Source organism: Anas platyrhynchos, chromosome 3 (assembly GCF_047663525.1).
Source record: "Anas platyrhynchos isolate ZD024472 breed Pekin duck chromosome 3, IASCAAS_PekinDuck_T2T, whole genome shotgun sequence".
In the NCBI taxonomy this organism is placed as follows: Eukaryota; Metazoa; Chordata; class Aves; order Anseriformes; family Anatidae; genus Anas; species Anas platyrhynchos.
In genome coordinates, this window is record NC_092589.1 from 13,516,340 (window position 1) to 13,539,268 (window position 22,929).

Genomic DNA, 22,929 nt, shown 5'->3' on the forward strand with positions numbered 1-22,929 from the left:
GCCATCCATGAGTTAAATCTTAATACAAATCATGACCAGCATGTTCTTTTTTGTTGCTTATTTCTGTGCAGTTTACCAGTACAAACACCTGCTACACATTTGACAAATAGTCTTCCTGGTTTCACTCCTTTTACTTAGCAGAAATCCGTATTTTTCTTGGTTATGCAGAGACTATGTGACAGCAGCACGGATTTTCTGCTCACTAAGGCTGTGGAGGTTGACTGTGTTTTGTAACTTGGGTGAATTAGGTACTTCTTCCCATAGTAGGTGAGCTGTGGTGGTAGAGGTTTTTGCAAACCATCGGGAGATTGGAAATGGAAGGAGGGGAAGAGTAAGAGCATCCTTTGCAAACAGGAGAATGGCATGAGTATGGCAGAAGGTGTTCTTTTGTATTTGCGGTATTTGCTGCTCCGTCAAGCAGTTTTCCAGACCACAGAAGCTAACTGTACTTTAGTGACAAAACTGCAAGTCCATAATTGGGACATCGTGGATTCTATTAGCTATTTGAAATGCTTGCAGTAAAGCATATTTTTTTTTCTGTGCAGATTTATGAGCATAATAAAGCAACTTCATTTGGAAATGTGACTTCCCAATTAAAATCTAATGAGAAGAATGTCAGATTAGGGATTCACGTGAAAAAGAAAAAACAAAACCAAACCAAACAAACAAACAAAAAAAAACTTAGGCATTTATCACAATAAGTGGTACGTTTCCTTGTGTCATTTTGGTTTTTGAGTGTTATGAAATTATTGTGTTTATGTAGAGGGTTTCCAAGGCATATCCATAGCATCGACATTTTTGAGACATCTGAATGAAGATTATTACACCAGCCTGTTTTAATACATTGCTGTTCAGTAAAACTAACAGGTTAACTTGCTAGCTGAAAGCATATGAGTAATTGTAAATCTGTTGCTGTTGTTTTTATATAAACATTGGAAAACTGTTGCTATTTTACAACAGCTTTTTCATTCCCTTTCCTCTAGTTTTATAAAACATAGTAAAACTGTTGATGTGTTTTAAACCCAATCAGAAGAGCTAGGTTGGTTTTCCATGGAATAAATTGTCTGTGTGACAATTGAAGTTGTGCAAAATCAAACACGGTACTCATAAATTAATTTATTACAACAGTTTTAAAAACAAACAAACAAAAAAATCCCACATTTAACCTAGACATTAAGCTGGTGTCCATTTAGTTTTGTATTTTGTTTTTGTTTTTTTTTTCAAACAACATAAACATTTAATCAAATGGTAAAACAGGTTCTAGTGAAAATCAGTGCTTACTTTTTCTCATAGTGACTTTCTTTGGCATTTGTTCATGATAACCTGAAAGAATAACTTTAGATACGAAAAGTTACCAGCCATAATGGTTAACTTCCATTTTTTAGACTCAATGCAGGTGGGTGAATCCATTGGCTTTGCTTATCCATTCAGTCCAAATGACTGATGGATGCTCTTCTATGTTGAACTGGTCTCATTAAGATTATTTCAGTGGATTATGAACACAGAGTTTATTTAATGTATTTCAGCTTGTTATACAATATCCCTTTGTATTTGTTTCTGTATTTGCACAGAACTAAGTTGTTAATAGCTATCATTATGCAGATTGAATTTCTCTCTTTTAAGAATTATTTTAAGTAAAATATCAAAAGAAGTATCTGGGAAGGGAGAATGATGACTTATGATATTGACTCTTTAAAGTTATTTTTTTTAAACAACCCTTTACAGAGGGGAAATACCAATAAATGTTAAAGGAAATAACTGGTGCCAATATTTTTATCTTAATGACATTTTTTATGTGTGAAACAACTTTTAAAGCAAGAGTTGATCAGTAAGAAGCTGAAGAGCAAGTTAAACTCCTTGTTTCCTCTATGGATGTTTTTTCCGCTGCTTCACACATCCATTTTACTATCTGGCCTGCTTTTGGAACCTTACCAAATTGATTTGTAAACAGCAGCAGAGCCTATGGATGGCTTTAGTGTTGCTCCTAGTAGTGTCCTTATTCAGTGGTTTTAATGATGTGTGAAGAAAGAAAGAAGAAATTGTATTTATTCATTCTGCTCACGTAAACCCAAGTACTCAGTTTCGGCACATGCTTGCCTGCCATCAGTTGCACGCTGTAAGGCTGAACTGCCTCCATCTCTTGATAAAAGCGTAAAGCCCTTGGATCCAGCACCTAGTAGCTATACCCATGCTGCATAACTTCAGGTTTCCCATGGCTCTGAAACATGCAACATATATTGTTGGTGGTGGTGGTGTTGTTTTTCAGTTCAGAGTGTCAAAAGGAGCTGTGCTGGAACCCATAAAAGTGGATTTCTTATAGTGTGAGGCTGAGGATCGATGTTACTAACTTCTGAGCATATCACAAAGGCAATTAGAATTGCCTTCTCTTGCAGGGATGATGTTGAGGAATCATTTCACATGAACTCGTGGTAGTCATACTTTCTGAAGCAGTGTTGTGAACCATTTTGAGGGGAATTAAAAACCTTGCTATAGGAGAGCCAAGGAGTGAGTCAGTGTGTGCCCACTATGAATGATAAGGGATCCGTGGCCCTGGAACAAAATCAAGAGCATCCTGCACATCGTAGTGTGGACACAAATGGTGGAAAAGAAATCTTTGAGTAAAGAAAATCTTATCTTTGGGTAAAGAAAATCTTATCTTTGGGTAAAGAAAGCTTCCCCATGAAGTAATCAAGCAAAGGGAATCATGATTCTAGTTATTTTTTTTCTAGTTTGTTTCTAGAGTGATACAGCTACATTTTTTTTCTTAGCCTTAATTTGCAGCCTACCCTTAGCTCCTGAGCAGCCCTGGTAATTCACTAACATGTGTGGTGAAAAAGTTGTAACTTAACTGGATAAAAGCCTTTTGAATATTTCAAGTCCTATTGGAAAGATGTTACTCTTTCAGTATCTAGTTCTGTATACTTTTAATATAGGCAAAGCCGTGTACATTTATTTCATGGCAGGTAATCCCATTTATTTACAATAATGGGCCGGCTACTGTTTCAGTTGCATTCTGCCTGACTTAAAAGAATATAAAGTGTTGCTATGCAATAGCCTTTTCCTTTCATAGCTGTCTGACATCCAGGGTCTAGCCTCAGTGTATTAGGCAAGGGAACTAGAAATACACTACAGTTAAATTATGGGTTTGAATCTCCAGGTGGTGCTTGAATTCAGGGTTGAAGACTGTAGAAATTAATTTTGCTAAAGCAAGAAACAACAGGACATTAAGCTACTATGCCAGCTTTAGATGTACGCTTCAAAAATTTTTTGCTGCTCAGCATTATTCAGTAATCTTTAACTCAAATTGCAGGAAATATTTGAAATTCCATTCTAACAATATCCAACAGAGAATATTAAAGAAGCATTAAATTTCAAATGCCTGAGGGAAAATGTTCTCTTGCAACACCATGGGCATTTGGATCTCACTAGTATATGCAGTATTATAGTCTAATATTATGCTTTGCTTGGTATAAAATGAAAGCCCAATTTTAATTCTATCTCCAAAAGCTTGGCATACTGCAGTGAAAAATAATTTATTTGAATGTTGTTTTTTAATACATTGCAACCAACTTTAAAGCTTCCTTATATAAGACTCCCGCTATGGCTTTTTGTAATCTAACTCTTTCATTAAAACTTCAAATGTATTCCCAAAGACTTATCTCAATGCTTTCCTTGTTAATTTAGAAGTTGTGAGATCCCAAAGTTACCGCAGAAGTGTTCCCTCGTTGTATGCAATTTTTCTCTTAAGACAAAAGTTTAGTATTTTATAGTATCCATGTAAGTATATAAAATTCCCAAACAGAAGAGGAATGCGCTCCTAAGAGACAGGTAATATGCAAATTCAAAACGTAGCTTAACGATGCATCTACACAGTTCTGGGCGGGTTAATTTGTCAAACCTGTTTGTGAACTTAACTAAAAAGTCGCTGATTAAACCTTTAGGTTTTTATAGTCCGTATATGCTATGTTTGATTGCAAAGCTCTTTGAGCAATGAGTTCCCAGGTTACAAATTCCTTGGGAGAGAGCAGAAAACCTTTACAGAATCTCTAGCACAAATATATTTCTCATCCTGTGTTTTAAGTATCTCAGTACTTGGCAGAGTAAGAAAGTGTTTAGTGGAAATTTAAGATATATGCTCTTTGGAGAAATTGTTTGTTTGTTTTTTTTGTTTTACCTCTAGGTGACTTTTTTCCTATTAGTACTTTTGACTGACGTACACATGAGCAGTGTCCAGCAAAATGTCAATATTGTGATATTTCGTACCTGCTCAGAGTTTGATGATAAGCAGTTTTTTTAAACAATAGTGGACGAGTTGCTTGTGGAGTTGTAGCATTACGCCTTGCCTAATAAACCGGATCGGAGGAGAGGGGAACTTGTTTTAAAGACTTAGAGACTGCCGAGAGAATCTGAAAGAACAGTGTCCTCCAGGTGGTTTAAGATGCACGATAAATGCAGTTTAATAAACTTGCCTTTCCTCATGTGCATGCTGTGGCTGTGAGTACAGGTGTACGTGTCTATCATGTATACATAATGTGTTTGTACAATGAAGCTATGTGGGACATGAATTAGTGGAACTTCATTCATGTTGCCATTAGGCTAACTGGAATACTAGACGGCACTCTTGCCAAACTGATCGTGCTTTTTTTTTGTAACGAACGCTACTGGAATATTGCAGCCCTGCTGTGAGATCTGCTCTCACTGCTGGGGGCTCCGTGGCAATACTGGTGGACACGGTGTGCCTGCTGAGCTCCTGTTCCTGGGCTCTAAACAACCACGTACATTTTCGTGGCAGCTGAGGCCTGCTGGAGGATGATGGACTCTTTTCCCATCATAGATGGTCTCAGGCAGTTGTAAGCAAACTTCTGTGGCAGTAGAGTGAGAGCCTGTCTTGCAGATGCGGTTCCATTGTATGAAGTCTGAGAGAGAATTATCTGCTTGAATTCACCTCCTAGAAGGCAAGAACATCCACCTCAGGGCAATAAAACCTGAGTGCTCTCTAGCTTTTCACAGAAGTGACCAAACAATTAAGAAATACACTTTTAGAGCTATTCAGCTTTTTCGGAGGAAAGCTAGATGGTTCTTTAAAAGTCAAGCATGTCTTCCCTGACAAATGGAAGGCTTGTAAAATGCAGTAGGAATTATGTTGAAAGAGTAAGTCTATGTGGACTTCAAGATTGGTCATATTACATGGTTTTATTTCCAATTTTATTGCCTTTTTTTTTTTTTGGTGATTGTATTTCTTTGCCAATGGTTAAATGAAGTGACTGCTCTTTAAATAATAGCATAAAAACAGAAGCAAATGTGAAGCTTAATGTGTGCACGAAGCTATTTCAATACTTTCCGACCTGAGCTGCATATTTGAGTGGGTGCTTACCAATTCATCGTTCTGCCTTAGCTCTGATGGCTTGGCCAGCTCGTGCCACGAAGCAGAATGGTGAATGGACAGTCTGTAACATCATGACATGTGAAGAAGCTGGCACATTATTTTGTTCCTTTGTAAATAGCATTAATACATTCAAATTGAAACAAAATCCTTTGCGATGCAATGGCAGTGAACGAGGTACGGCTTGAGACAGAATTGATGTGAAAGCCCAGGTTGTTCGTTAGCGCTGTGCTGGCAAAGCTCCATACCTGTTGGGAGTCCTGTTAACTTCACTACACTTTCAGGTGGCTCCAAAGGTCTCTTCATGTGGAATTCAGTGTAAGATTAGTACTGGAAAATTCATAACACAATGCCATTCATGTGGTAAAACACAAAATTCAGACTGATAATGAAACAGTGGCGTCAGTGGCAGCTTCCCTGGAAAAATACTTAAGTAGTAAGTGGAACATATTCCTCAGGGGATTATTTGATTTCAGAATAACTTGATTACTTGACATTTCATCAAAGGGAAAATTGAATATTTAGATTCAATAAAGAACTAGCTGGACGAGCTTCTTTGGCATCCATCAGTGTTGTTGTTTGACTGTATCACCTTTCTTTCGCTATTCTTTTTTTTAATATATATATATGTGGTAATAGAAATACCCAAAGTGTTTTTTTTTTTTGGTCTCTCTGCTTTGCAGTATATCAAGGTGTATCCCTTTTCAGTGCGTGACTTAGCAAATTATCTGCACTGCTGTCATGCTTGTTTTCTGAATCTGATTGGCAAATCTGTGCAGTGTGTTCACTTCTGGTACACAGCTGAAATTCACTGTGGTGATCTTGAAATTCTGCAAAATAGGCAAGTAGTTGAACATTCTTTAAAAAGCAGCCTAGAAAATACACCACCTGTAATGTCACTCAATAAATGGCGACTTTGGCCTGAATTTTCTTTTAAAGTATGGGCTGTGCTGAGGTTACCGGTCAATCTGAATTCAAGGTGATGAGAGTACCAACACTGCATAGGGCTGCAGGAGTGGCATACCTGTGAAGGTGCTGCTGCTTGATTTGCAGAAGATGGCATGCTGTGAATTGTAAAGCTCCCCAGTCATGGTTGAACTGCAGTAAATGCCATTTTGTAATTGAGGCCATGTAAGTTAGTTATTTTACTTTTACTACTAACTTCATTTAAAAAAAAAAAAAACTCTTAAAAATTCTTTGCTGGGATCAAAGAAATGTAATTATCATGAAAGGATACATACAATATTTGGTGAATGGGACAAGGAAGCAGAAGAATGAAAACTCTGCATCTTTTTCTCATGGATGTAGTAATCATCTGTTTCATGGATTAGTATGGAGATTATGATGTTGGCCTCCTTTTGAGAAAAGGAATAGCGACTATGGTGAAAATACTGCTGCCTCTCTTAACATGTGAAGGTGGGTGAAAAGGAAGCATCATCACACAGAAGTGTAGCAGCAGACACACTTTTGAGCGAGCCCAACTCAGACAAAGATTTTGGGTAAAGAAATCCACAGGTAGAAGTGAGAAGGCCCCTAATGCTCTGTCAGTCATAAAAGATTTTTGTAAAATAAAGACTTATATACAAATACAGAACTCACTTAGCTCTGCTTCCCACAGGTGAAGACATTTAATGGTTTGGTTTTGCACTGACAGTACCGTGGAAGATTAAACTTGTGTGTATGAGTTAATTTAATCATTTATTTTACAAGTATAGAAATAGAAAGAAATGTTGCAGCTAAATAGGCAGGTCATTTAGGGCTCTCATTTGAGAGAAAAATCATTCCAAATTAATCGGAATTCCAGAATTAACGCATTTTTAACAATGTCCTTAATAAGTTATAATGATTCTATGATTCTAAGTTTTTGAACTGCTTAAAAATGACAATTGTTATCTTTTGTCGTGAAAAAATCATACTCCAAAAATTGTGAATGATAAAAAAAACTCTTGGGAATATATGGTTTTACAGAATTACAAGGCCAAAGACTTGAGAGTTGATACAGTTTTTATTTTTGTTTTATTTTTCTCTTTTCTATTTTTTTTTCCTTTGGAAACTCTGCAAGATCAAGAATTTTGCGGGTGGTTGGCTGATCCTGTAAAGGCATCCCTACACAGCTAGCTGCAGAACTATTATCACTTAACAGGTGTTGTTTCCATTGTCTTGACGCTTACCTTTGTTGTAAGTTGGAGTCAAATGAAAAAAGGGTTGGCAGGGAGAGTGGACAGAACTGTGAAATGGTTGGGAATTAAAGTATATGCACAATGCAGAAAGCAAACTTGGAAGCCACGAACACACCACTTGCACTTTTAAAAATTCTGTCCGATTCCTTTCACTTCAATTTTCCTTTTTGTGTGATGCTAAGGTAAAAAGTCGAGCTGCTTTGAAAGCTCAGGTACTGTCTTCAGGGAAGGGAAGAGAAAGAGCATGTACCATTTTGATGGTTGTTGATAATTTGGGGCTGCCAAACCAATGCTATTTACACTGACATCCTGTCTTTTCAGACAATGAAGTAATATATTGGGGTAATTAAAGACAATTGCTTGTAATAACAGAAAATTGCTATAATTGTTTTGTTTTATAGATAACAAAGCAGATTTATAATTTCTGTGACCGCATCCAGAGTTTTACTCCTAGAATTCACAGAGAAACCATAAACAGTCGTTGTTTTGTTATAGTTTATGTCAGTGATAAGAATTTAACTCTATTTTTTTTACAAGTCAGCCAGGCCAGGTTTCATCCTTATGTCAAACTGGTCGTATGTATCAATCATAGGAGAATCTTTCTAACAAATGTGCCTTATTTGAAGTGAGGTTGTTATTTCAAGTGGACTGAAGAGGTCTGTAATGGTCTGATTCCTCTCAGCCCTTGTTTTTTCATGTTTGTTTGTTTTTTTTTCCCATGTTTTTTCACATTTGCTGATTGCAAATCATTACTTATTCTCATTATTTATAATTTTATATTACTTATAAAATCAAAAACAACTTTTCCACAATCTCTTTTGAAACCTAGACAGGGTGTGATGCAACCAAGAGGCGCATTGGATTGTTAGTAACTGTGGGACTTCTAACAAAATGTGCAACTTTGCCTCTACCATCGGATTGCCGTTCCTTTAGGCTTCCTTTTTCACTGGAAAGATTCACCGGTGTAAATAGCAGTCATTCTAACAGAGGAGATTCATATCTGTGTTGCTGATCTTCGATGCTTTTATGGGTTTAGAGATCACACATAGGGAAGTTATATACACCATTGATGGAGAATTACTAGCGATAATCCTGATATTGTTCATTCTAATTGAACCATGGCCCGTTTCCTTGTTACGTTAGGACTTGTTCTTTTCCTCTGCACTGTTGCAAGCTTTGTCAGTGTCACTTTTGGGTTTGTATTTATTATTTTTAAAAATTTCACTCATTGCTTTAAAAACAAAAATATTTTACATTACATAACAATTTGTTTAATTGCAGCTTTTTATTTAAAGCACTTTAACCATCTCCAGTTCGGCCTGTTAGCAAGGTCTTTTTTATCTGAAGAAACCGAAAGTGAATGACAAGTAAATGGCTCAAGATTAGATGAATAATGATGTTAATGGTCAGGAAGTGGAACCTGAGGAATCTAAAATTTGTGATGCGGGAGTATCAAGATTGTTTTCTAAATGCTGAAGCTTGAGATTGGCTTGGATAGGATGTGCAGCATTGTGACTAGTGAGATTTACAGCCTTGGGATTTCGTTCTTTGACTTAAGCAGAAGCTGAACATATTTTGAGGGTCAAAATATGAGGAAGTTGTTTACTATTGCCCACATAGGCCTGATGTGTATGCGTATACAAGTCATCGTAGTCTTGATCTCCAAGGACAGTGCAGATTTCTGTCTGTAAAGGACCTGTGTTTGAAGTTTTCAGACATTCTCATTCCTGAGCTTCTGCCCCTGGGGAGAAAGCTGCTTCTCCCAACTCATCTCTCAGGTTTGTGATGGGCTCTTGGGGCAGGTTTTGTGGTGTGTAAGCAGAAGGTGCTGTTCATGGGGCTCAGCACTTGAGTTTGGGTCGTGACAGTAAGCAACTGTACAACTGGCGTGGACATCTCTCAGCCTGTGTTTCTTTTGAAGTTATACCAGCACGTACAGAGCCCACTTGTAAAAGGCACATGGCCAAAGTGAATGCTCTTGCACGACTTTATTGGTAGAGGAAACACATCACACAAAAGCACCAGAAATGTATATCACAGGCGTGTACTGCATTAACATCAAGATGCACTAGAGGGCCCAGCCTGCATGTAACCATTCCCCAAGAAGAAAAATAGATAGTAAACTGAAGGAGCTTCTGAGAATTTACTGCAAAATTAGGAGACAGGAGAACTACCAGAATCCAACAGGGCTCAAAACAGGACTGAACGGAGGGAAAGGTGATAGACTGACAAATGCATTCAACCTGAAAATGTAATCAGACAAGCATGTTCCCCTGCTGGAGAAGGGATTTAGCAACTTTGAACTTGAAATCTTGTGATTTCTTCCTCCTCCTGGCTAGATTAAAAAGGGGAGTGATGTTTTTAATATTATATCATGCTTAACAAACCATTGCATGCTGTGTCAAGTTCATTTTCACTATCAGCCCTGGCTAAAAACCATTGCTATCTGTAGTCTAGCCTGAAGGTGACAAGAGATTTGAATCATTGTAATTAGACACTCATCATACTGCAAAAAGATACAGCTATCTTGATGAATCAGTACAGAGAAAAAAAAAAGTGTTTCTTGTTGTTGTTTTTTTGTTTGTTTGTTTGTTTGTTTGGTGGCTTGGTTTTTTGTTTTGTTTTGTTTGTTGGTTTGGTTTGGTTTTAACTGTAGTTCCTGCTTAGGAATGTGAAAGTAGAAATGAGCTCAGCAAGAACTGAGACAGCTTCCTCAACATGACAACTATTGTCCATTTCTCCAGAAAAAAATCATGGGTTTTACCCCTCCAAGTCCTGTTGACACCTTCAAGTGTTCTTGGGCTTTGCCCAGGTTTTACTTAACACACATTTTCACGAGTCGTACTTCTTTCTGATTTTGAGAAGTACATGAGAATTCATTGTCCACACTCGAGGAAGAGGCATGAAATGAGTTTTTGTTTGCCTTTCAGAACTGTAGCTCCAGGGCACGCTTTTGTATGAAGTGCAAGTGATGAAAAAGTGGATCTGCCCTGCAAAGTCAGGATTGTGGTTGGATATGCCAGAAACTGGGTATAAGGAACTTTATCCCTCTGGGGAAAAGCATTTCCGTGCACCCCAAAATGTATTTGTTCGTGACCCCTATTACAGCTGCATTGTATTAATAATTAGGGCTTGTTTTCATTTTTTCTCCACATTTTAGAAAAAGTGCAGAAAACATTCCTGAAATCCATTTGGCTGTCACCAGGTAGAGGTGCCTTGCAATTTTTACTTTTTCTTTCAGAGAAGAATGAGTTATTCTTCATGCTTTTTCTCTGAAGATACATTACTTTGTCTTATCACTCATCCATGCATCTTTCCTCGGAGCTTGGCTAACATTCCTTTTGATTATTAAGACGTTAAATTGTTCAAAACTGAATCGGAGAATGGCATTTATTGCCCAGTTGCATGTTTGCTCTGCAGTGGAGGCTTGTTATAACCACAGAGTGCTTGAATTCAGGGACCCAATGCCAATTTATCAGTGCTCTAGATTTCAGAAGTGAGCTGCAAGTCCGGATTTACATATTTACATTGAGCAGTGGCAGGTGAAATGTGGTAATGTACTTTGGGAGGGGGGCAGTGAGTGACTTAACTTACTATGATCACCGAGCTTTTAAGGAAGGATGGTTTTAATGGGTTTGTTGTATAGTTTCATAAACGTATTTTAAAACTGCAGTTTTCATAGTTAATGTCAATGGTAAAGAAATTGGGATAGATTTCAAGCTGTAAAAAATTACTTTTCTGGAAGTCTTTTTCTGGAATGAGTAAATACTAGTTCTGTAGGTTGCGGAAACTTTGTCTCTATTGAGATTAGGGTTTAAATCAGTTAATCTGCAATGCTGAAGCATTAAAATGTGTTTGGGCATCACAACAGTATTTAACAATAAGTATGAGGATTTTCCTGTCTTCAAATTATGACTTGGAAGTAGAGTTAATGCTTAGCTCAACGCAGCAGCTGTAATTTCCAGGTAGACAACAGAGGCAGGTATATTCGGAACAGCGTTGTTTCCCCTTTTTTAATTGCTTGACTACTGTGAGCAAAAACTGCTGAGCAAAGGGACAGCATTTTTCTTTGGTTACCTAAAGAGAGCCAGCCTGCTTTTCTGTTCCCTCACATTTATTTTTGGAGCTTGTTGGTCCATTCCAGTGACAGACAAAGTAGAGGTCTGAAAAGCTCCATATACGTGTATTTTGTGAAAATCCAAGGACATCCAAATTAGAGTTGACTCCTCAATAAAGGGCTGCAACCTGGGCTCAAAGATTTCTTCTGTTTGGCTTCTGAGATCAATATTTAAACACGTACGTACCGATCGCTAAGGAGTTCTGTAGGTCTGGGCCAGCCGCAGCCTGCTGCTTTCGTGCTTGGTTGCGTCAAGTGGCAGAGGAGGGGATGGAAAAAGGAATTGAAGTGCACGGCCAGGAAGAAGTGAACGAGCTGGAAGCAACGTGGAATGAATTTGGGAAACTTGAAGGAAATGCGAGGAGCCTAATGTGGAGGTTTGGGAGATAAATTTGACATCATAGTGACACTGTAGCTCACAAATCTATAGAAAATCGGACAAGTTACAGTGTCACTCATTGTATGTCTTTTAAATTACAACCTGTACGTACTGAGGCATACAAGCACATGGAAAATAAAATTTTAAGTACAGTGTAATACATGCTGCCTTTTTTTTTTTTTTAAAGTTTGATCGCTTACTCATCACAGGCAATGTTTTCCGTGTTTTCTGCTGACAGAAAAATGCTTCCCTGTTCTTACATGTTGATATATTGCTTCGTTTAAGGGAAAATGTTGGTGTTGCCGTTAGCACAAATGATGTATGCATTTGCATTTCTGGAACGTGCTCAGAGTTTCCCATTTACTTTTATCTTCTCCACAGAATGAGAATCTGTTCTCTAGTTTATCTTTCCTGAAGATCAGCATAGATTGTTGATTAAATACTGTAATAAATTAACTTGCCGACTTATGCCACATTTCATGTATAATATATCTGAATAACGTTGAAGATTTATAGAAGACTTTAGAAATTAATCCAGGACACACGTTTGAGAACAAAAGCTTTTTTTTTTTTTTTCTTTATCTGACTTATTTCTAAAAATCTGCTATGTAAAACTGCACACCTCTTTCCAAAACCAGCTTTGTGTTTTAATTTTTCAAGTTTGTTTTTTTTTTTTTTTTCAGTGATTTACCACGTATCTGACTTTGTGCAGAAGTGAAAGTAAATCTTTGTGAAACTAGAAACTGTAGTCATCTTTACTTGCCAAAAACAGATTAATAAAAAAGAGAGGGAGAATTTGAAAATGCAGAGGTTATTAAGTTAACAATTGCAGGTTTTGTTGTGTTGTGTTACTTAGTCTGCTTGTTTAAAAAAAAATAAAAATCAAATTGCTGTCTTGCAAAGTAGACTCAAAACTTTTCTGTAGCCATAACTGAATTCTAGATGAATTTGTTAGCTGAATTTGTAAATTGCGCTTTTTCAACAGAATTGGCTGGGTGACTCAACCCTCTCTCCTACTTGTGGGTAGCACACTGTTTTGTTTTCCTGTTACAATAAATAGGAACAGTTTAGTTCTTACCTCTCGTCTATTTTGGTATCTTAACCAGAACTAACACTGTGGACGCGCCAGTATTTTCAGCTGGAAATATTACCCTAACTAAACATTTTACATAAGCAAACCCTCAAGTTTGCCTCTTAACATAGTACTTGCTGTGTTCTTGTGGGCTTAAAGTGTACAAGCCAGAAGGTAATGGAAATGGGCCAAGTGCTTGCACAAGAAGAAAATACCCATTTTTCATTGTCAGTGACAGTCCTTCAGTGTTATCCAGGCAGCGCTGGCCTGCTCAGAAGGCATCTGCTGTTTGTCTGCTCTGGACTGAGAGAAAACACATGGTAAATGCAAGAAATTTTGTTTCTTTGGGCTTGCTAAAAATTTTTGACCGTTGCATTGATGTTTTTCTTCTGGCTATTGAAGTAGTTCTGGATAGACTGAGGATCACACAGGGTATCGTATCTCCAAAGCATAAATCTGTCATCACATTTACATTTGTGTTGGGATGCATGTAATGCATAACACACACGACATGTCTGCGCAATAAAGAGCAGATCATTCCTCCACAAAAACATGTAAGCATCTTATTTGTTTGTGCCTGTGAGGCGGTTCCATTATTCACACATCATATCTCTGTTGCTCCTGCAGACTGCTGGATGATGCAATGCCCGGGGCTGCTCGGGCTGCAGCCGACTGCCATCTTCGGGCTTTTCCAGGCTGCTTTTACACGCTCCGTGGGAAGGGAATCAGTCCAACCACGACCATGAACTTTCTGCAAAGCAGTCTTTTCAGGTGGTTGGCTTGATATTTTGTAAAAAAAATATCAAAAACACTGGAAAAACACTGGGGAAAAAAAAAACACTGAATTGTTCTTTAAGTGTTGATAAAAGCAGCTGTATTCAGTAGCAGCTGCTTAGCATCTTAAATAAGACTGACTTCTCAGAAAACATACTTCGTGCCTTTTTAAGAGGTTGGTTTGTAGAGATACCTTAGGATAAATGCGTTGATTTTTGTCTGCAGTGGACTGTCAGAAGAGGGATCCTGACTTTCTGTACGTTATGTAAGTGACAATTACGTGCCGTACAAAGTTTGAGATGATGAGAACATCTAAAAACAGCTGTGCAAATAATCATTGCACATGTTATTGTGTTCGTTTCTCCATTTCGGTACAGCAGACAGTTGGGAAGGATGTTTCTCTCCTAATCACTCTGACCCCTTGCCAAAACTAGCAGGGCAGAGAAAGACTTGGCCTCCTGCGCAGGTCTTTGTGTCTGTTTTTTTTGAGGGGACATTGCAACATTTCTTTATGCGGCTGCTTTTCTGATGCCTGGTATCGTGGGGTTTTGGTGGGCTCGCAGGAATTTGTATCTAGTGCCTGAACTGCCTTCCTTGCAGAGCACTCTGAATTTGGGTATATCCAAATATATATCCAAATATATCCTGAATTTGCAGTGCTCAAGGCACTCTGTATTAAGGAAGAATATTTTGGAGATACTGGTATTTAGCCAAATAGGGCTTTGTCTAAAATTTATGATGTTTTTTAATTTAGAAGTCCTCGTCATGACAATAGAGGAGCAAAACAATTTTGTTTATTTTTGAAACAGGCTTTAGATTTAAAACAAGCAGGAGCATTAGATCATACATGTACCTCATGGCAGTGTGGAAACAAACTGCCTAAGTCCTTCTCTAAGACTAGCTAGGTAATTTATCTTCTATTTAATTATAACATATGAATGCCAAGTATTTCCGCAGGTTTTTTGGAGTGAACTCCGAGATTCCACAAAAAGAAAAGTAGGCCAACTTCTTTCAGCAGGCAAATTTTGTTTCTCCTAAGCAATAAACCAATTCCAGTCAAGCCACCTGTTTTCCTCTTTTGTAAGGTCTTGGTCTGAGGGCTCAGAGAAAAAAAAAAAAAATCCACGGAAATGTTTTCAGGGTTCAAAGGAGCACAAAATGATTAAAGAAACAAACAAAAAAAAAAGGCTTGGAATTCCTATGTCCTTCCCCCCCCTCATCGGTTCGTTATACCTACAATTTCACTGATGCACTTTCAGATTTTAGTAGATTGCAAGATAATTTTTTCTTGGTCTCTGCTAAGGAGATGCAGAACCTCTACCAAAACTCAGACACCATGGCAATGTGGGTGACTTTGGAACGATTTTATGAGAGGAAAGGTAAGGTCCCTTCTTCTGTTCCTCACCTGCCCCACTGCCTTCCCCTTCCACAAACATTACCTTTCTTTTGACCTTGAGCAATTTTTTCCCCATTCCTTTACCCTATAAACTTGAAAATAAGTCACTGGATGCAATTTAAGGGATCCCTAGACAAAAAATAGGGCAGGCCTTAAAAAAGGAAGAGGATTACTGCTCCTTGGGAATAAGTTTGGAAGTTTGCCTATATATATTCAAGGTATTTTTTATCTCTCTCTTTTTTTTTTTTTTCTTTGTGTAGTTTTTTCCATTTGTCCTGGAGTGTTCACCCCTAAGTGTCTCATAAGTTTCTTTGTTGAAATCCAAAGAGCTCTTCTGGTTGCAATTTCTCTGCCAGTGGTGGCTCTTTCCACGTGACTCCGTGTTTTGTAGAAGCTGTCTAGAATTCAGACAGTTTTACAGATATAAATAAATACCTCTTTTGTATGTTTTTTTTTTGTTTTTTTTTTTTTTGGGGGGGGAGGTTGATGTACTGTAAACTATTGAAATACTTGAGTTTAATGTGTGTTAATGATGTAAAGTGAAAATTCAGTCTGTCTGGGTTTGGAGCTGTGGCTTTCGAGAAATGCAACAGGGAGGTGGGGAAGCACGGTGTCGAGCAGAGGAAAATTTCCACAGCTTGTTTTACCATAAGGTAAGATCAGACTCTTCCGTTTGTTTCATGTCTAAAGGCTCATTTAAAACCGATCAAAATTAGTTTTGTGCCGTTGCTGTCAGTCTAGCAGCTGCCTTTAATGTAAGCGATGTCCTAGCAGAGACTGAAGAGCCCCGCGTGTGAGTGGTTTGTGGCTCTCTGCTTACCACCTGCAGAGCCGCTCTCGAGGTGACAAGCTGACAGTCCCGCAATCAATACAGCCCCTCCAAAAGAGCAGGGGGGAGCGTGCTGTTGTTGAAGAGACACGTTTCAGAACAGCTTAATTGCTTCTCTTCTGATACCAAACGGCTGCTTCATCAAAGGCTCAAAGAGGGCTTTCATACTAGTTTGTGTTTTAAGAGATAGTGGTTATTGGTGATGTTTTACCAGTTGCACAGCCCAAGTTAAACTTCGAATGAGTGACATCTTTTCAGGCTGCATTGCCAGCACAGGAACTATTTCATGTTGTGACAAATAAATTTCTCTTTTAGCATACAGTGACATCCAGATTGTGTTTTATGGTTAGCAGTGGGTGGGTGATTTCTGAGCCTGGAAGCAGAACAGGGAGCTTGTTCTGTCTTGGGCTCTGCATCATTTTTGTCAGTGGTGGAAGCATCCAAACTCGCTATTACTTGGTGACCTGTAAGAAATGAACGTGGTGGTCTTGGTATAGTTTCTAGTTTGAATGTATTAAACGGAGCAAGCAAGGAAATGAACAAAACCCACTCGAATATTAACAAACAAAAATGTTTTGTATTATGGGTCTCCTCAGTAAACTGTGCACTGTGGAAGCACACGTGCATGAGAATTCTCAATGCATTGAAGAACTGATGTGTGCATTGCATGTTAAGATTGGAAAAGCCATAGGAAGTGTCACAAGTTTCCAAAAGAGTGGTAGAAGTACGTATATATGTATATATATATATGTATTAATGTCTTGTGGCAACTCAGGTTGATCAATAACAAGGACTTGGAGGAGAAAGTTGCACATTCCTTAACAAGGTAATGGACATTTTTTCTATTTTTCAACATACAAATTCTAAATGTTCTTAAATCTTCTCAGGGTTATCTTGAGAACAAATAAGCTAGGTTATTCCTGATGGCTTTTGTTTTATTTTGTTTTATTTTGTTTTATTTTATTTTATTTTATTTTATTTTATTTTATTTTATTTTATTTTATTTTATTTTATTTTATTTTATTTTATTTTATTTTATTTTATTTTATTTTTATTTCTATTTTTATTTTCAGTATCGTATTCTTGTACTTCATGCAGCTCCTCTGTAATTATTGTGAAAGAGCATCCATGATCAGTTTTAGCAAAGTTCATAAAATTGTGGGGTGGGGTGGCGTGGAGGTGTAGACCCCACTGTCCTTGAGGTGAGAGTCACTCTTTATTGTAGGTCCATCAATTGCAGCATCCTCTTTGGGACATTAATTACCAAGTGCAGTCCTAACTCTTTGTCCTTAGCATGACAAACCATTCATGGCAATCTTTGTTCTCCGAATGTTATGACATGAGAAGCCTTTGCAAAGTTAATGCTATCTCTTTTCCACCAAAGTCGGTTTTGAGGGGCTTTCCCCCCTCCCTGCTGATCTTCATCGTGTTTTCTCCCTATTCCATGCATACTCAGTAAGCAAAAGGAGGAGCTGAGAGCATTATGAAGAAGGAATAATGGTGAACTGACTGGTAGTTAGAATAGACATTTACATTTACAAGGTGTGTTTTCTGGCTTGGGACAACATCCTGGAAGCTCCCTGTATTTGCTGGCATATGTAGCAAGTTAGCTTAAAAATAGTAATAAAACTTCTGTATGAATCTCCTTGCGCTTAAAGTAAGCTTCGGTGATATTGGTATTCTTGCTCTTGTGTTCATGACAACAATATTAATATTAATGTCATTAATATAAATGGCCGAGGAATATTGATTGTATCAGGATACATTTCAAAGTCATCTTCGTGTTGTGAAAAACTCAATTTAAATTGCATAAAAGTTATTCTTATGCCTAATTGTAACTTGAAGACAGAAAAAAAATAATTGAGACAGCCTTGAAAGAACGGTCTGTTGAGGGCCAAGTAAATCAGTTTGTGATTAGATACATTGTCATGAGTTTATTAGTAGGACCATTAAGAACAGCATTGCCGCAGCAATACTGAATTTAATCTTTTCTTTCTCTGTTCTTATTGGGCAAATAATTATCTTAGACGATTTGAAAATGGGAACTTCACCACTCAACTTTGTTTTATGTAAATGTGAAAGCACACGTGTATTTGAAGGCGAGAGAATTGGTACCGCTTGGTCTCCGTATAAACTCTGGTTTATGAGAGATGTATCAAGAACTGAGCTGTATAAACGGGTGCTGTGAGGCTTAAACTGAAACCAAGCAAAAATGTGCAGCCTGCCTCTTTTGCCTATAATAGGGTCAACGTTGGGATCCATGATTCCTTTGATCTTTACATAAAACAGATGAAAATGCATAAATTGCTTCTAATCAGAGATGAATTAAAGGAAAATAGCCTCCCGGAGGACAAAGCACCCCAGGCACCCATCAACAGCCTTACCAAATGACAGACCTGGAGGAGACTTCAAAGCTGGAAACACAACTGCCAGTGAAATCCACCAAGAATCTATATGCTGTTTAAAAAAAAATTAAATATATATATATATTTTCACAGTTTACAAGTGCCCAGAACTCTCTCTTTAAGAAAAAGTGACAGAAACACACTACAAGGACTTACTTTTTAAGCTGCTAAATATTCTTTTTCTTTTAGAGGAGTTGATAAGGCAAGACATGCTTGTTTAATGCAGTCGAAAAATGTGTTTAGGCATGACAAGCATTGGTAATTTTTGTGTCAGGTAGGGTTTACTCAATTTGAGTGGCACGGCGTTTTGAAGCTGAAGTCTATGTTTTTAGTGGAGGCAGATCAGACATTTATTGTAATTGCTTCCTTGGTTGTCATCCGTGTTTGTCACTGTGAACACAAACACAGTTAACGTTCCTCAAGCTGCAGAAGAAGAACAAAATGTAATGAAATATCACACTTGATTTTGGAGGTGAAGGGAGATTTGAGGCCAAAAAAATTATTATGAAGCATTTTTTTCTTTGTGGAAAAAAAGTTTACTTTTATCCCAAGTTAAACCAGGTTTCAGATACTTTTCTAGCTCATGTAACTTATTTTAATACCATGTAGATATTAATACCGGTATGGTTAAATTAACTTCCAAGGGAAAATAACCCAAACACGAACATTTTGCTTTTTTTGTCAGTATTCTCCTACTGAAAAGATACCAAAACTGCATTTAGCATTTTTAAAGATAGAGAACAAACACACTTTAATGGAATACTAAAATACAGCTCTTAATAGACTATTGCAGCCCCTGTGAAATAAATGCTCTATTAGGAAGGATTTCACCTGCTGCCAACTGCAGACTTTGCCTGGGTTTTGTTTACAGCATAACATTTATTTCCAAGCCCACATAAATTTGAGAATCACTTAGGCACACATAAGCAACAAATGACATGCCCAAATGCATAACTATATATGAAATTGTTCAGTGGACTGAATGATTTGCTGTAGGTGAGGTCAGAAAGGTTGCCTAATTCTTTGTTGTAAGAACTCACTTTCAGTTGCTTCTGACTTTAATTGCTGTAACTGCAGTGAATGTTATGAGGCTGTCTTGGGCTCTTGTTGTTTTGGAAGAAGAAAGCAAAAAGATTTTGCCAGTCTAAGGGAGGAGCTACAAAAAATTGCTGAGCGTTTTCTCTTCAAAATTTATAATGTTTTCCCTACATCCTGAAGTCACTGATACCTCTGTTCTGTGGAGCAGAAATTGTACATCTTGAGAAAATGGAGTTTGCCTTGCATCTTATCAGACCTTCGAGTTCAACAGTTGGCTTTCCGAAGCTCATGTTCACTAAACGTGCTTGCCTCACTTTTGGGACGCTGACCAGGCTGCACATAGACTGAGCGGAGATTCACGCACCCAAGGGACACAGCTGGACCTTCTCCATGAAGCCAGGTCCTGACTAATCCTGTCAATAGCTGGATTGATACGGCATTAGGCTCTTGGGCAGAGCAGGGAGTCTGTCTTATTCTGTCAGGTGGGACAAGAGGTGGAGGGAGAAGAAAGTGAAGTTTGAAACTGAAGAAAGATAAAATGTTTTGAATAAAACTCGATGGCTCGTGACAGTGCAGAGCCACAGACTGATTATGGACGTCCTCATAGCATTTAAAAAAAAGAGGTCTTTGCCACAGCGTGCACAGAAAATCATTCCCATAGCTTTTGCACTAACACTGTTTTTCTGCCTAAGAGCCAAACTTTCCCTAATACTGACTCATACTTCGGCAGCATACAAAGCCTAAAACCAAAGTCAGCTCCTCTGCCTTTCTCTGAGTGCCTGGAAAATCGTTGCAGATGCCACGCTTCAGCACGGTCGTTTGGTTCTCCTCTCCTGCAGTTTTAATCACAGCGGATTCTCTGAATTAGGCTGGGCCTCGTGTTGTTGGGACTTCCATGGGTATCACTCCCTTGTCTAAGAGACATCCGGAGGCCTAATGTCTTCGTTCCACACGACAGTGAGTAACACAGCTACAAATTGCTTGCTACTAGGCAACACAACAGCTTTACATGTGTTTTGTTTTAAGAAGTAAAGGAGCTCATTTTCTCCAATCCTCTTTCTGGATGCAAGGAAATTTTGGCTATCCACTCCACTGCTACGTAAGTCTACTTGGAAAAGGAAGATGATGCATGGCCATCTGCTTTAAGCAATCAGCATGATAGACTCATCGAGCTCTCAGTGATATCTCCAGGCCTTTCTTGAGGTGGGAGTATGCATTAATCAACCAGACAGCGCCAAGTGCTGCTGCTCCTAAACGAGGTCTCACAGGGGCACGAGGTGCCTCGGGGTTCTGATTCACAATCCGGGATGGTTTACTTTGGGATGAGTGTTCGGGTTAGCGCTCTGCCTCTGCTTCAGGGACAATTCGGTTGCTTATGTAGCAGCTCCTGCGCTGCCACAAATTACAGGTTGGCAAACGAAGGAAAATTGAAATTGGTGCCAGTGTGCCATTGCAACCGAGCTGTGCCTTGCATCAGTTCAGAACTGTGAAACACTCGTTTCACAAGGAGCTGAGCCACCCTGCAGCAGGGCGAGCACCCCTTGCCCCCAAGAAAAAGAGAAGCAGGTGGGCAGCGGAAAGGAGAGCTGCTGTGTCTGTCCTCTGATAATCTGCCCAGTTGAAGTATTGGAGCCCTGAACTCCACAGCGATCATGTCCTTTGTCTTCTCTTTCAGGGTCCAATCCCTCAAAAGCAAAGTGGGTAAGGGAAAAACAATTTCATCCTGGTGTGATGTCATGAGATCTTAGCCAGTCAGAGATGTCAACTTCACCACCTAAACCTGTTCTCCAGCAACAAAAATGCTTTTAAAAGCATTATTTTTTATTTTTTATATTAAGATTTTTTTACAGTGTTCCTCTACTTGCATGGAAATCAGTGTTTGTGCAATCAGAGGATGTTTCTGCTTGTGAAGGACCCAAGCAAGGACGTGCAGTTCTCAAGAAACTTTTGAACGTCTTCAGATGTTGTTAGGTTATTTGTGTTGGATGGGGCTCATTGCTCTGACACGTATGCAAATGCAGGTGCGTTTTGCATGCAATGACAGTTCTCCCCAGTTACAAAATTTGATCAGGAATGTGTATTTGGTCATTCTGCTGTTTCATGTTTAGTCTGGGAATTGAATAGTGGCAATCTCATGTGAAAGGCCTTCATCCCAGTGGGGATTTCAGCATAGTCCCTGCCATGCTTCCAAGTTTCACTGTGCAAGCCCAAGCTTGAACAGCCTTCAGTATGTCCTCTTTTCAGAATACCATTCTCTGTCATTGTCTTCATCATCTCTGTAAGGTATCTGTCACCTTTACGGCCCTTCAGTCCCCAGAGATGGAGTTATGTTCATTTGTGCCTAAACTTGCCTTTGTTTTATCTATCACAGTATACCTCATTTTCCTAGGCTGTGACCAACTGGTACAATGAAACTAAATTTTGAATTTGCACATAATTCTGTTTTATTTAGAAAGAACAAAAAACATTTGTCACGGTCTGCATTTTGTTTGTGCCAAGCAAACATCAGCAGCTGAGCCGATAGCCTTCCTTGCTCTGCCTCTAGCTTCCTTTTCTTCAGAAAGGGGAAAAAAGGAGAAAAAACTTCTGTTTACATGCCTGTAACTCAGTATGGGATATTTGAGACTTGCTAATGTGCTGCTGCATTTCTCATTTTTATCCCTTTCTTATCCTGTAATCTGGTCCATTTACCCTTCAGAAAAAACAGGTTATTTGCCCTCCCAGAGGAAGTGGCATGCAGAAAAGGTTGCTTTTCCCCCTCCTGCCATATGGAGAAGAGAGAATCTGAGAATAACGAGTGTAAGTATGGCTCGGCTGTTGAAGAAACATCTCGCTGTGAGATGGCTGTAGTTGTTCCAGCTTACACTGCTTATAAAAACAAGTCGAATTCTCCCAGATTAGTCCACGACGCTCATGTAAACTGTGACTGATTTTGGTTTCTCATGGCATGCCAGGCTGTAGGCTGTGGTTGCTCAGAAGCTCTTACGCAATGCCTGTGGGTATTGCAGCGCAGGGGAATGAGCAGCGGGTGAAAAGAACGAGGACAGATGTCTTGGGGTAAATCATTTCTGCCCAGTCAAAGCTTTCAGATAATAAATACAAGATAGGCTTGCTTGGTGACACTGCCCATCCTCAACTTCTGCGGATCTGCTGGGAAGCAAAAGCAGAGCTGTTGCTGTCACCTTCAAGGTATCCTCTCCTTCTGGAGCTATTATGTCCAGCTGTCTCCAGCTGAAGACACCTTGTAGATGTCAGCAGTTCACATTATCTCTCTCCTGAGAATGCAGTCTCAAGAGGCATCTTTTTGGCAGCCCCGCCAGCTGACACAGCTCTTGTTTTGCTCTTGCATCACTGCC

The 22,929-nt window shown here is 38.7% G+C and overlaps 1 protein-coding gene across 4 annotated transcripts in view; it reads left to right on the forward strand.

The window, feature by feature from the left end:
* Nucleotides 1–22,929, forward strand: part of WDPCP (WD repeat containing planar cell polarity effector) — a 147,873-nt gene that overhangs the window by 3,428 nt on the left and 121,516 nt on the right. The gene's annotated exons all lie outside the window — the stretch shown is intronic.